This window comes from Ceratotherium simum, chromosome X (genome assembly GCF_057802395.1).
Source record: "Ceratotherium simum simum isolate JZ-2026a chromosome X, ASM5780239v1, whole genome shotgun sequence".
In the NCBI taxonomy this organism is placed as follows: domain Eukaryota; kingdom Metazoa; phylum Chordata; class Mammalia; order Perissodactyla; family Rhinocerotidae; genus Ceratotherium; species Ceratotherium simum.
This window is the reverse complement of record NC_141940.1, coordinates 43873179-43885531: the sequence shown is the minus strand read 5'-3', so window position 1 is coordinate 43885531 and position 12353 is coordinate 43873179. Positions and strand designations below refer to the sequence as shown.

Here is a 12353-nt window from a genome sequence, read left to right as displayed (position 1 = left end):
CACACTGACCTTATGTAGGTGGACTGGTCTTGAAAGGTGTCACACAAGGGGTTCCCTTCCAGCCACAGCTCTTCAAGTCTCAGTCCTCTCATCTTGTCCAACTCCCTGGCTGACTTCAGCTGAGAAATATGGGGAGGAAACTAGAAAAGGATTCCCAAGGAAAGAGAGACACCCGGGCCCCTGCACCTCCAGCCCTAACTCTCCCCCACAGGTCCCTTCACCTGCCTCCTGTCATCACTCTGATGAGCACCACCACCCACTCTCAACCAACTTTGATTGGCTCCCTCTTCCCACCTCATTTTTGGAGAGGTTCAGGATCTTGACTGTGGGGGCCTTCTGTATAATGTCAGACAGGCCATCCAGCTGGTACAGTTTGTTGTCGCACAAGTTTAAAGACAATAGCTTGTGAGGAAGAAGAGTTAGAGTGACGGTTACTACCTAGGGCCTGGGAGACAAATCTGCCCTCTATCCCATCTGTTCCACCCACTACCATAATATCAGCACTAAGCCTAGGGCCTCACCTTGGGGAAATTCTTCTCGATGATCTGCAGGGTGGCAGTCATGCAGTTTCTTCGATTCAGGATTATATCAATATCATGATCCACCACATCTTCAGAAAGCCAAGAAGAGAGAATCAGAAGGCTGAGAGGAGTCCAGGGCCAGCCCCAACTCCTCCCCACGTTACCAGTCCTAAATCTCCCTCCCAGGCAGATCTCTCTGCCCTCACCTACCCTAGAATTACTGCTGTCAGCCATACCTGAGTCAAAGCGAATCCTCTGGAGGTCAAGAGCTTGCTGGGAGACATCATATCGTTTGTTCATGGTCAGCTGCAGAGAGAGATGGAGAGAGCCGCTCTGAGGCTGTGGTGGTGATAGGGAAATTGGGGGCTGGGGGAAGAAGAAGTGGGTATGGTTGTGGGCACACAATGTACCTTGAGTCTGCATTACCTTTAGCTGCTCCATTTCTTTGGGCTCCAACTTATACCGCACAGAGTGGGGTTCAGCAGAAGGACTGACCAAGATAGATATCTGCAGGAAGGAGAGGTGGAGTAAGCACCAGGAACTCTAACTCCAAAGACAAAAACCTGGCCTGTCCTCCTCCCTTGAGACTGGATACAGGTAATGCCCTCAGCAGACACCTTTTGCTTCTCGTCGTCACAAATCTTGTAGCTGATATCCATCAGGGCAGAGGCAGCACCAGCATCCTGGACAAAGAACCGAGCCCAGTTTTCCACGTAGTGGAACTACAGGGATTAAAGGAAACAGCAACAGTGTCAGAGGCCAATGGCCCCTGCTGAGCCAGGTCTCTCCCCCTTCCCTGTGCCCACTCATCTGCCTTCACCATCTTCTCTTACATCCACTGGAGTGAAGGGGACACTGCAATGGCTCTGGACTGAATCCATTAGCCACGTCTTGTCATACTTTCTCCCATAGGGAATCTAAGGGTGAAAAGAAGGGATGGGAGAGAAGAGAGACAACATGGAATTAAGCCTGGAGAACTGACCCAGCAGTGTTCCTTTCCAACCTTCTATTGAGCTTTAAAGGATTTCTAAAGAAGGGACTATGGACATGATTTCTTATGTTTGTGCCAAATATGGGTTTCCTAAATTCCTTTTCTCCCCATCCAAAGCTCTCCTCCAAATAATCAACTTAAGGTGTTAGGCACGATCTTCCTTTTATAAAGTTCCAGGTGATTCTACCTAGTGCAGACCCTGCTTGCACCTCAAACAAGGTCTCCAGAGACTGGACCCCCACCCCTGCATCCTCCACACTCTGCTTGAGCCAAACTGAGACATCCATTGTGGAGCTGCTCCATATTCTTGGCCGTAGTTTCCATCTTTGTCTTTAGGCAGTCTCCTCTGTTCTCCCCACAGTCAGCCTGTTCCCTTTATATGGCTCCTCTGAATTTGCCCTTAGATGAACAAGAATGTTAACTTCTTTTAATAAAAAGGACAGATTACAAACTGTCCCCAGCAAAGTACCTAGCGTCTCCACATGAGATCAACACAACCCTCCCTGACCTTTCTCTCCTGCACGTTCCATACATTCTTTTAGGACACTCACTGTGATCTTGAACCAGCTCCCTTGGGGTCCATCTCTTGTGTTCCCCCCAACTTCTCTCCCCAGAGGTTTTCTGTTTCTCCACATAGCCATATGGATATGGTCTTCATTATACCATATCACTCTTCTGTTTTTGCGTCGAATGGTATAGGGACTGCTGCAGGGGGGAAGTGGAGAGAAAGTGGGTGGCCATAAATGCTAAGAAAGTCTTCTATACACCTTTGCCTCTTTGACAGAAGGACTACAATTAGGATTGCTCAACCATTATTCCACTTCCAGTATTCTTCAGTTTTCCAATGAGAGAAGAAAAAGACCATAGAGAGTGACAGAGCTGCATAGTCCCAGGGGCAGCTACATACAAACCAGGCTGCCTGGTCACTTACTGTCTTACTTGGGGGTCCTCCTGGATATCCCTCATCACCAGGTTTCCATCATCCTCCCGGCGGTGTGAAGGCCAAGGCTCATATCCACCATGTTCATAACGAGGGTTCCTTTTGCCAAAATTACCTTGGAAAGAACTCCAATTTTTATTTCTTCCTTGAGGTGAGCTACCACCATCATTGTATTCTGAGAAGGGGAACAAAAATACACGTTTGAAGACACATCAGTGGTCCACTTACCATGTACTACGTCTTAGGCTAACACCATGGGAGGGCAAGCAAAGTGCCAATCTGCCCTAAGGGACCAACCCCACAAACCCCAGAAAGGAAACTCCTCTGCTTGTCCAGATAGGAGAGCATTATCTGACAGATGGCACTCTCAGGCAAGGAATCTTAGAGGAGGAGGAGCAGGAGGAGGGGGAGAGGGAAACTGTGTTGAAGCTTTTAAAAACTGGAGCAGGATTTATAAAGAACAAAGGTGTGTGCGTCCATGGGTTAGACTGGACACCAGCCATACACCAGGAAAGCACGTGAATCTTGCCTTCCCTCACACCTCTCACAACCGCACCAGTACCCGGGAGGGAACCTCTCTCATGCTTCCAAAATCCAATCAGTCACCAAAGTGATTCCACTAACAATCAGCAAGCTGTCCTTCCTTTGCTGGCATAGGACAAGCTTTAATGTCGGGTGGGACTGATGTAACAACCTACAGCCTTGGTCTCAATAATACTCTGAAATATCCAGAGTGAGCTTTCCTTTTGCCCAGCCTGACATGCCTTTCAGCTCAGGAGACAACTCTTTCTAACTTCAGCTCTTCTACAAGGGTCTGAATGACCAACTGGAATGATGTATCAACTACCTTATCCAAGTGTTCAGGGATTCTTCTTTTTTCTTTCTATTATTGGTTTCTAATTTGATTCCATTATGGTCAGAAAACATAGTCTGTGTGCTTTCAATTCTTTTTAAATTTGTTGAGATTTGTTTGATGGCCCAGGAGAGGATCTATCTTGGTAAATGTTACATAGACACTTGAAAAAAAAATTGTACTCTGCTGTTGTGGGGCACAGTGTTCTATTTATGTCGTGTAGATCCTCTTAGTTTATTGTGTTGTTCAGACCTCTTATATTCTTGCTGGTTTTGTCTCTAGTAATTCTATCACTTGCTCAGAGGGAGGGTGTTGAAGGCCCCAACACTAAGTATGGACATGGCTATTTCTCCTTTCAGCTCCATCAGATTTTGCTGCGTGTACTTTGAGGCTCTGTTGTCTGGTGCATACACATTTAGGACTGTTACGTCTCCCTGGTGGATTGATCCTTTTATCATTATGTAATGCCTCTCTTTGTCTCTTATTAATTGTCTTTGCTCTGGTGTCTACTTTATTGGATACTGTAGCCACAGGTATGCTTGTAAAGTGTCTTGGTTATATTTCACCCTGTATTCACTCCTAGGATTTGTGTTGCTGTTCACCGCCCCCTCCCCAAACATTCCCCATCAACCCTTGTAATTCACCATATGGAGAGATTCAGAAGTTGTTTTTGGCATCTACAGAAATAACATAGTCTCAGTCCTGTCTCCCATGGGTGGATTCACTAAGGGTGTTTTATTTTTACCACATTCAAGTGGAACAGTGTACCAGTAGATAATAATCCTAGTGGTTTGCGGGGAGGGAGGATTACTCAGGTAACTAGGCTGTTAGAAAGCAGCTTCCTTTGGGGTTCTAATATTTAAGGTTTTCTAGGTTTGTGTGTTGTGCATTTTGTACATTAATTACTCCATGTTGTCTCAGGACACACTTATCAGTAAAAGTCCCTTCACGGCTGATCACTCCATGATGTAATGATTATGACCAGGCCTCAGATGAACTCCTCTGGGAAGTCATTGCTTTCACTGTGTGGCCCGCTGTCAGGGAAATCCTGCTGCTCACAACCTTTGGGACCTTCCCTGTGTGGCGCTGGAAGTGAAATTAGACACGAATCGAGCATTTGACCCAGAAATGCCACTTGCTCAGTCCCCAGAACTTGGAGGCAGCCTGGAGTGTTCTCTCTCTCACACTCCACATCCAACTGATCAGGAAATTGTCTTGGCCCCTCTCTCAAAGGATATCCAGAATCGAGCTGCTTCTCACCACCTCCATTACTACCACCCTAGCCAAGACACCAGCATCTATGTCCTGGATTAGACCACCTTCCAACCGGTTCCTCTGCTTTTATCCTTGCTCCCTCACCATCTGTTTTCAACCTGGAAGCAGACCATGAGTCAAATCACTTCACTCCTCTGCTCAAAACCGTATAACAATGGTTTGAAGCCCATCACCATGTTAAAAAGCCATGACTTCATAAAGATACTAAACAGCAAAGAGGCCCCTTATTGCTGACCACTGGAGAATGCCAGGCAACCAACTTGTTTTCCTGACAATCCATCAATGAAAGTAAAAAAATCAAATATTAAAGGGAGGAGAAAGGGCACACGGTCAACTCATGGCATATAGGAGAATCAGAGTCATTTTCCAGAACTAACATTACTTCAGAAACACTGTCGCCGAGGGGAAGTGTCCAAGTGAGCCAGCTGACGGCTACAGCAATCCCCAGACTGACCGACTCTGTCGGGTGCCTGAACAGGGCCAGAGCCCTCCCTCATCAAGGTGATTCAGACACGAGCCATCTCAGGCATGGCCTCGTTTTGGGAACCTCACAGGAGAGTGAGCATGTGATAAGCCACAGGGGGACCACAGACCCCACGCCCACACAGAGACATGCATCCACTTACTGTGTGTTTGCATCTCCGCACAATCCCTTTCTCACATTCCTGCCGGAATCAAAGGTGATAACAGGAGCATTATACAGCAGCTAGTGCCTGTCACCCAGGCTGCCTGGGTTCCCCCTCGGGCTCCACCATATACTAGCTGATCCTCCCATGAAGAAATAATCATGAGTATCCTTTATGACATCATGAGTGTTCATACGGCTACTTCCTGTGTCATTTTAGAATTCTACCTACATCATTGCTATGTCACTGAGTACATGGCAACAGCATCCCTGCTATGGTAGGGAAAGAAGGGGGTGACCAGTAAGCCAGCGGCAACCAACAGTTGCTCAGTGTTGGGCAGACTCACTAGATTTCTTTGACCTCCTTACACGCAGACACCCCGCGACGATTGTAGCCACGGCCCCTTTTCAGATCATGAATATTAAGCTCACAGGGATTAGGTACATTTCTCAGGATTTCTCAGCCAAGCAGGTGGCAGAGCAGGAATTGTTTCCTCACCTATTGGTCTGCCTCCACATCCTGAGTGGTCCTCCAGCTACTGCACTGGTTCTCCTTTAATGGTGAACTTTCAGGTCTCATGGACAGATTCCTGTAAGCTATGGGGGATGAAGTTTTGTGACCAGGAGCTAGTCACTCCTGCTTGAGTGGGCCCAGGTGTCTTGGATCAAGTGGAATATCTGTCTTGCACCAGATGGGGAAATCTGTTTGGATCACAAGGTTTGCAGATTAGAAGTCACTTTGGGCTAGCCGTGTCTGGCATATAACAGGGGCCTAATTAATATTTGTTAAATGAATGTATGTAAGGTAGATTTGGGATCATCAACAAAGCCACTTTGGAGAATCCACACCTCTCAACCATTTCTATCCACATCTATTTATTCCAGAAAAATATGGGCTGCAGAACTGTTTTATAACCTGCTTCTACAACTAGCATGTGTTGAATTTTCCTTTGCAAAATTAATATTTTTCGTTAGTGTCCAGTTAGAAATAGAGCTAAGTACCTCCCTGTTGACTAATGCTAAAACTATAGCTTTTCTGATCTCAGGAAGGGAGGCTTTTGCAAACAGCGGTGACAGAAACGAGGAGAAGCTTTCCTTGAATCCAGCAGACACGGCTTCCTGGATGTCTGGTGTGTGTAGGAAGAAAGGTCTGGACCTGCAGGCGTGTCTGTGAGTGCCCAGCTTTGTGACACACAGTAAATACAGCCACTGTCTCAGAGGAAGGGAAGAGTGTGTGTGTGCATGGGCATGTGTTAATATTTGCGTTATGTGCTTTTATAAGTCATTTACAGATACACGTATACATGTTGGTAAATGCATTGCCACACGAGACTAGATCCGACTGTACATTTTCTGGATCCTACTGTACTATATACGACCGATTTTTGCTCCTTGGCCTTAATATGGTTTTTAATCCTTTTTTTAAAAAAATATTGGTGTTTGAATATTTGAATTGATTATTTTAAATTAGAAAAGTAATAGAGTTCTCTGTACAAAAAAAAAAATACTGGAACAATACCCATGGGTTGACCAGCGTTACAGAGCATCCCCAGTGGTGGAGGCCAAGGGACCCAGTGGAGCACAGCCTGGGCTTCAGGGCAGGTCCAGGATTTGAGTCCCTGCTCTACAGCTTCCCAGAAGAAGCACACATATATTTTTAAACGTAAGAGATAGTTTCCTACGGATATTTGATGATATTTACACCAATATGCATTGCTACTAACAGGGTATGAGAGCCTAACTGCCTACAGTATGTTTAGACCATTCGATAGTCATTCTTACACTTTGACCCAGACATTTCACTTTTTAGATTTATCATACAAAATATTCCCTGAATAAATATATACCTATAGTTATATGGCGGTGCTTTACCGGATCTTTGGCACAGAAGGAGGATGGGACCAGAGAGTGGCTGATATTGTCACAAGAGAGGTAGAAATGACTGTCCTTGGAATCAAGGAGAGATGGGAAAGAAGGGATGTGAGTACCTGACATAGACAGTGAAAAGGCCAAGGGATGGATGTAAGGTCAGAAAGATGAGAATGAGCGTTGGGAAGAGAATGAAACACAAATGGAAAAAGCCTCTGAGGAATTGAGTCCATCCTGGCAATATGCACACTTCTGGAAACCTTCCTTTATTTCCCTGTAGTAGATCCTGTCTGTCTCTGTTACTTCACCTTCAAGTTGAACACGGGAGAAACAGTTCCCACACAGTCTGAGAAAGGAGAGACAGTACAGGGGAACAGCGTGCAATGATGAGTCTCTCAGGCAGAAGGCTGGAGTTCTGTGCATCTTGGTCCCAGACACCACACCCATCACTGTCCACCGGAACTTGAGCGAGTCCCATCCCAGTGCTCATTCCACCCCTAACACAGAGCCACACATTACTGGTTATGGGCATAGGATTTGAGGTCAGATCAATTAGGGTTTGAATCCTGCTGCTAAATTACATGGTCCACGGCAAGTAACTTGGACCTCACAGTGACTCAAGTTCTTTTTTGCCCCCTTAAACTGAAGATAGTAATAGTTTCTACCTCATGACGTAATTGTGAGAATTAAGTGAGTTAATATATGGAAATACACAGAAAACCCCTGGAGAAATGCCTGTGACCTAATAAGCAGTACAAATAAGTTAACTATTACTAAGTCAGGTACTTAGCACAACGTCCGGTGCTTAGTAAGGGATGAATGTGTGTTTAGTTGCACATTCTGTTGTTACGAGAAGGAAAACGGATGGGTGTATGGGGGCAGGTTGCAGTGTCAGCTCTTAACGTATCTTATCAAGTGGCGATGCTAAAACAGGGCACCCCTGGTAGGAAATAATCTAACATACTGTTTAAAGGAACCAAAATTAAAAGATCAGAGACTGAATCAGGCTGGTAGAAGGATCAAGTGGGGGGCTTAACTTCCCATTTCCAAACTTTAAACTTTGAAAAAAAAATGCACTATTATTCAAGAAATGGTTCAGGCTAAAGTGGTAGATTACAAAAAGTGAGATGGAATATTCCTCAGACCACATGAGATAGTGTGAAAGAAAAAGAGTCTGGGAAAAAAAAACTGTATATTACAGTGTGGTTCCTCAGAAGAAGATGTTAGTGCATCTCGCTGAGAGGTGAGACCTCTCTAGGGACTGAGACATTGGTGGTGGCCATTGTTGTGGCCTGGTGTGGGCGTGCTGACACAGATGCCATTGGAGTTCTCCCTGAGGCCTGCTAGCCCAGGGTCTGCCCCACCCGCTAGAGCACCGATTTAATCCAGCTCAGCCAGGGCAGGCAGCCCACCCTAGAGACTGGCTCCACCCAACAACAAGCCCTCAGGCAACTTGTGGGCCTGCATAGATTGGTGACTGGATTCCCTGCAGCCTGGCAACTGAGCCGACTTCAGTGGGGCAGGGCGTGCACAAGGAGCAGGTGGAGAGGTTGGGGAAGTGGTGGAGTGTGTGGGGCTCCCACCGTGGAGAGACTGGGTCCGCTTCAGGAGGTCGGGGCACGCACACAGGGCAGGACTGTGTTGACTATGTGTGTGGACCTGTGGGCGGCAGGGCTTGTCAGCTGCAGAAGACTTGTGTTTCTCAAAGATCCACATAGGGGATTTGCCCCACCTTACAAAGCCTGAAACAATTGGGTGCTACTGTGCCTGAGGCCAGCCCCACCTAGCTGCAATCCTCAGAGAGCTGACAAGAGACCTAATAGGCTAGAGGCTTACAGCAATTGTAAGGCCCTGAGCCTAACAACCTGCCACGCTGGGGGCCTACTCACTTAAAAGAAATACTGCAACACAAATGTGGTATTAGAACTTGCAGCCAACTGTGCTGGGGCTCCCCACACCTGATAAAGAGACTGAAGGGCCCACAACAACTACAAGCAGCTGAGCATTACAACAGCTGGTCAGGAGCATAACTCGCCTCCCTGGGCGCCTACAGGGAGAGCAAACAGGCCACAACAGAAGGACATACATAACCCACATAGGGGTCACCACTGGAACATTAAGAACTGAGGGAAGCACACTGGAAGCCTCCTAAGGCATCACTTACATAAGGTCACCTATCCAAGAGCAGGAGACGTAGCTGACCTACCTAATACATAGACACAAGCACAGGGAAAGAGGCAAAATGAGAAGGCAAAGGAATACATTCCAAGTAAGGGAACAGGACAAAACCCCAGAAAAAGAACTAAGTGAAACAGAAATGAGCAACCTACCCGACAGAGAGTTCAAACTAAGAGTGTTAAGGATGCTCACTGATCTGGGGATAAGAATAGATGAACTCAGTGAGAATGTCAACAAAGAAATGGAAGATATAAAAAAGAACCAATGAGAAATGAAGAATACAATACTGGAAATGAAAAATTCATTAGAGGGACTCAAAAGCAGAGTAGAGGATACAGAAGAATGGATCTGTGAGCTGGACAAAAGACTAGAAGAAATTACCCAAGGTGAACAGGTAAAAGAGAAAAGAATTAAAAAGAGTGAGGACAGTCTAAGGGACCTCTGGGAAAACATCAAACGCACTAACATCCGTGTTATAGGTGTCCCGGAAGGAGTAGAGCGAGACAAGGGGGCAGAGAATCTATTTCAAGAAATAATAGATGAAAACTTCCCTAACCTAAGGAAGGAAGCAGACCTCCAGGTACAGGAAGCACAGAGAGCCCCAAACAATATAAACCCAAAGAGGCCCACACCAAGACACATCATAATCAAAATGTCCAGAATTAAAGATAAAGAGAGAATCCTAAAAGCCACAAGAGAATGTCAAGTTACATACAAAGGAAACCCCATAAGGCTATGAGCTGACTTCTCAGCAGAAACCTTACAGGCTAGAAGAGAATGGCACGATATATTTAAAGTGCTAAAAGGAAAAAACTTACAGCCAAGAATACTCTACCCAGCAAGGTTATCATTCAAAATGGAAGGAGAGATCAAAAATTTCCCAGACAAGCAAAAATTAAAGGAGTTTGTCACCAAGAAACCAGTGCTACAAGAAATGTTCAAGGGACTGATTTAAGGGGAAAAGAGAAGACCACAAATAGGAAAAGTTATCTATTTCCATGATAAGAACGTAATGGATACAAATGCACAAAAAAGAGGTTAGATATGCTATTAAAAACATGAGGGAGGAGGGGAGTTAAAGAGTACAGCTTTCAGACAGAGGTCAAACTAAAGTGACCATCAATTCTGTATAGAAGAGGAAAGGAACAGAGAAGGACTACTAAAACACTGAGAAAAAAAAAAGTTAAAAAATGGCAGAAAGTACATACTTATCAATAGCTACTTTAAACGTCAATGGACCAAATGCTCCAATTAAAAGGTATAGGGTGGCTGATTGGATAAAAAAACAAGACCCATATATATGCTGCATACAAGAGACACACTTCAGACATAAAGACACTCACAAACTGAAAGTGAAGGGATGGAAAAAGATACTCCATGCAAATGGCAATGAAAAGAAAGCTGGGGTAGCAGTACTCATATCAGACAAAAGAGATTTTAAAAGAAAAACTGTAAAAAGAGAAAAAGAAGGGCATTACATAATGATCAAGGGAACAATCCAACAAGAGGATATAACACTTGTAAATATCTATGCACCCAATGAAGGTGCACCTAAATATGTAAAGCAATTATTAACAGACATAAAAACAGAAATATACAGTAACACAATAATAGTAGGAGACTTGAACACTCCACTTACACCAACGGATAGATCATCCAAACAGAAGATCAATAAGGAAACATTGGCCTTAAACAACACACGAGAACAGATGGACCGAGTAGATATACAGAGCATTCCATCCAAAAACCGAAGAATACGCGTTCTTTTCAAATGCACATGGAACATTCTCCAGGATTGATCACATATTAGGCCACAAAATAAGTCTCCATAAATTTAAGAAGATTGAAATAATACCAAGCCTCTTTTCTGACCACAATGGTATGAAAAAAGAAATCAACTACAGGAAGAAAATCAGAAAAGCCACAAATACGTGGAGATTAAACAAAATGCTATTGAACAACGACTGGGTTAACGAAGAAATCAAAGAAGAAATCTAAAAATACCTGGAGAAAAATGCAAATGAAAATACAACATGCCAGAACTTATGGGATACAGCAAAAGTAGTTCTAAGAGGGAAGTTTATAGCAATACAGGCCTATCTCAACAAACAAGAAAAGTCTCAAATAAACAATCTAACAATGCACCTAAAGGAACTGGAAAAAGAAGAACAAACAAAGCCCAAAATCAGTAGAAGAAGGGAAATCATAAAAATCAAAGCAGAAATAAATGAAAAAGAGACCCAAAACAATAGAAAAATTAATAAAACCAAGAGCTGGTTCTTTGAAAAGATCAACAAAATTGACAAACCTTTAGCTAGACTCACCAAGAAAAAAAGAGAGAAGGCACAAATAAGTAAAATCAGAAATGAAAGCGGAGAGGTTACAACAGACACCTCAGAAATACAAAAGATTATAAGAGAATACCATGAAAAGCTATATGCCAACCAATTCGACAATCTGGAAGAAATGCATAAATTCTTAGAATCATACAACCTTCCAAAACTGGATCAAGAAGAAGTAGAGAATTTGAATAGACCAATCACCAGTAAGGAGATCGAAACAGTAATCACAAACCTCCCCAAAAATAAAAGTCCAGGACCAGACGGCTTCCCTGGTGAATTCTACCAAACATTCAAAGAAGACTTAATACCTATCCTTCTCAAACTCTTCCAAAAATTGAGGAGGGGGGGAAGCTCCCTAACTCATTCTATGAAGCTGACATTACCCTGATACCAAAACCAGACAAGGACAACACAAAAAAAGAAAATTACAGGCCAACATCACTGATGAACATCGATGCAAAAATCCTCAACAAAATACTAGCAAATCGCATACAACAATACGTTAAAAAGATTATATACCATGATCAAGTGGGATGTATTCCAGGTATGCAGGGATGGTTTAACATTCGCAAATCAATCAACGTAATACAGCACATTAATAAAATGAAGAATAAAAATCACATGATCATCTCAATAGATGCAGAGAAAGCATTTGACAAGATACAGCATCCATTTATGCTAAAAACTCTGAATAAAATGGGGATAGAAGGAAAGTACCTCAACATAATAAAGACCATATATGACAAACCCACAGCTAAT

At 44.0% G+C, this 12353-nt stretch overlaps 1 pseudogene; it reads right to left on the bottom strand.

Annotated features, from left to right (window-relative positions):
• LOC101405910 (nuclear RNA export factor 2-like) overlaps positions 1-12353 on the bottom strand; it is a 44187-nt pseudogene that overhangs the window by 26181 nt on the left and 5653 nt on the right.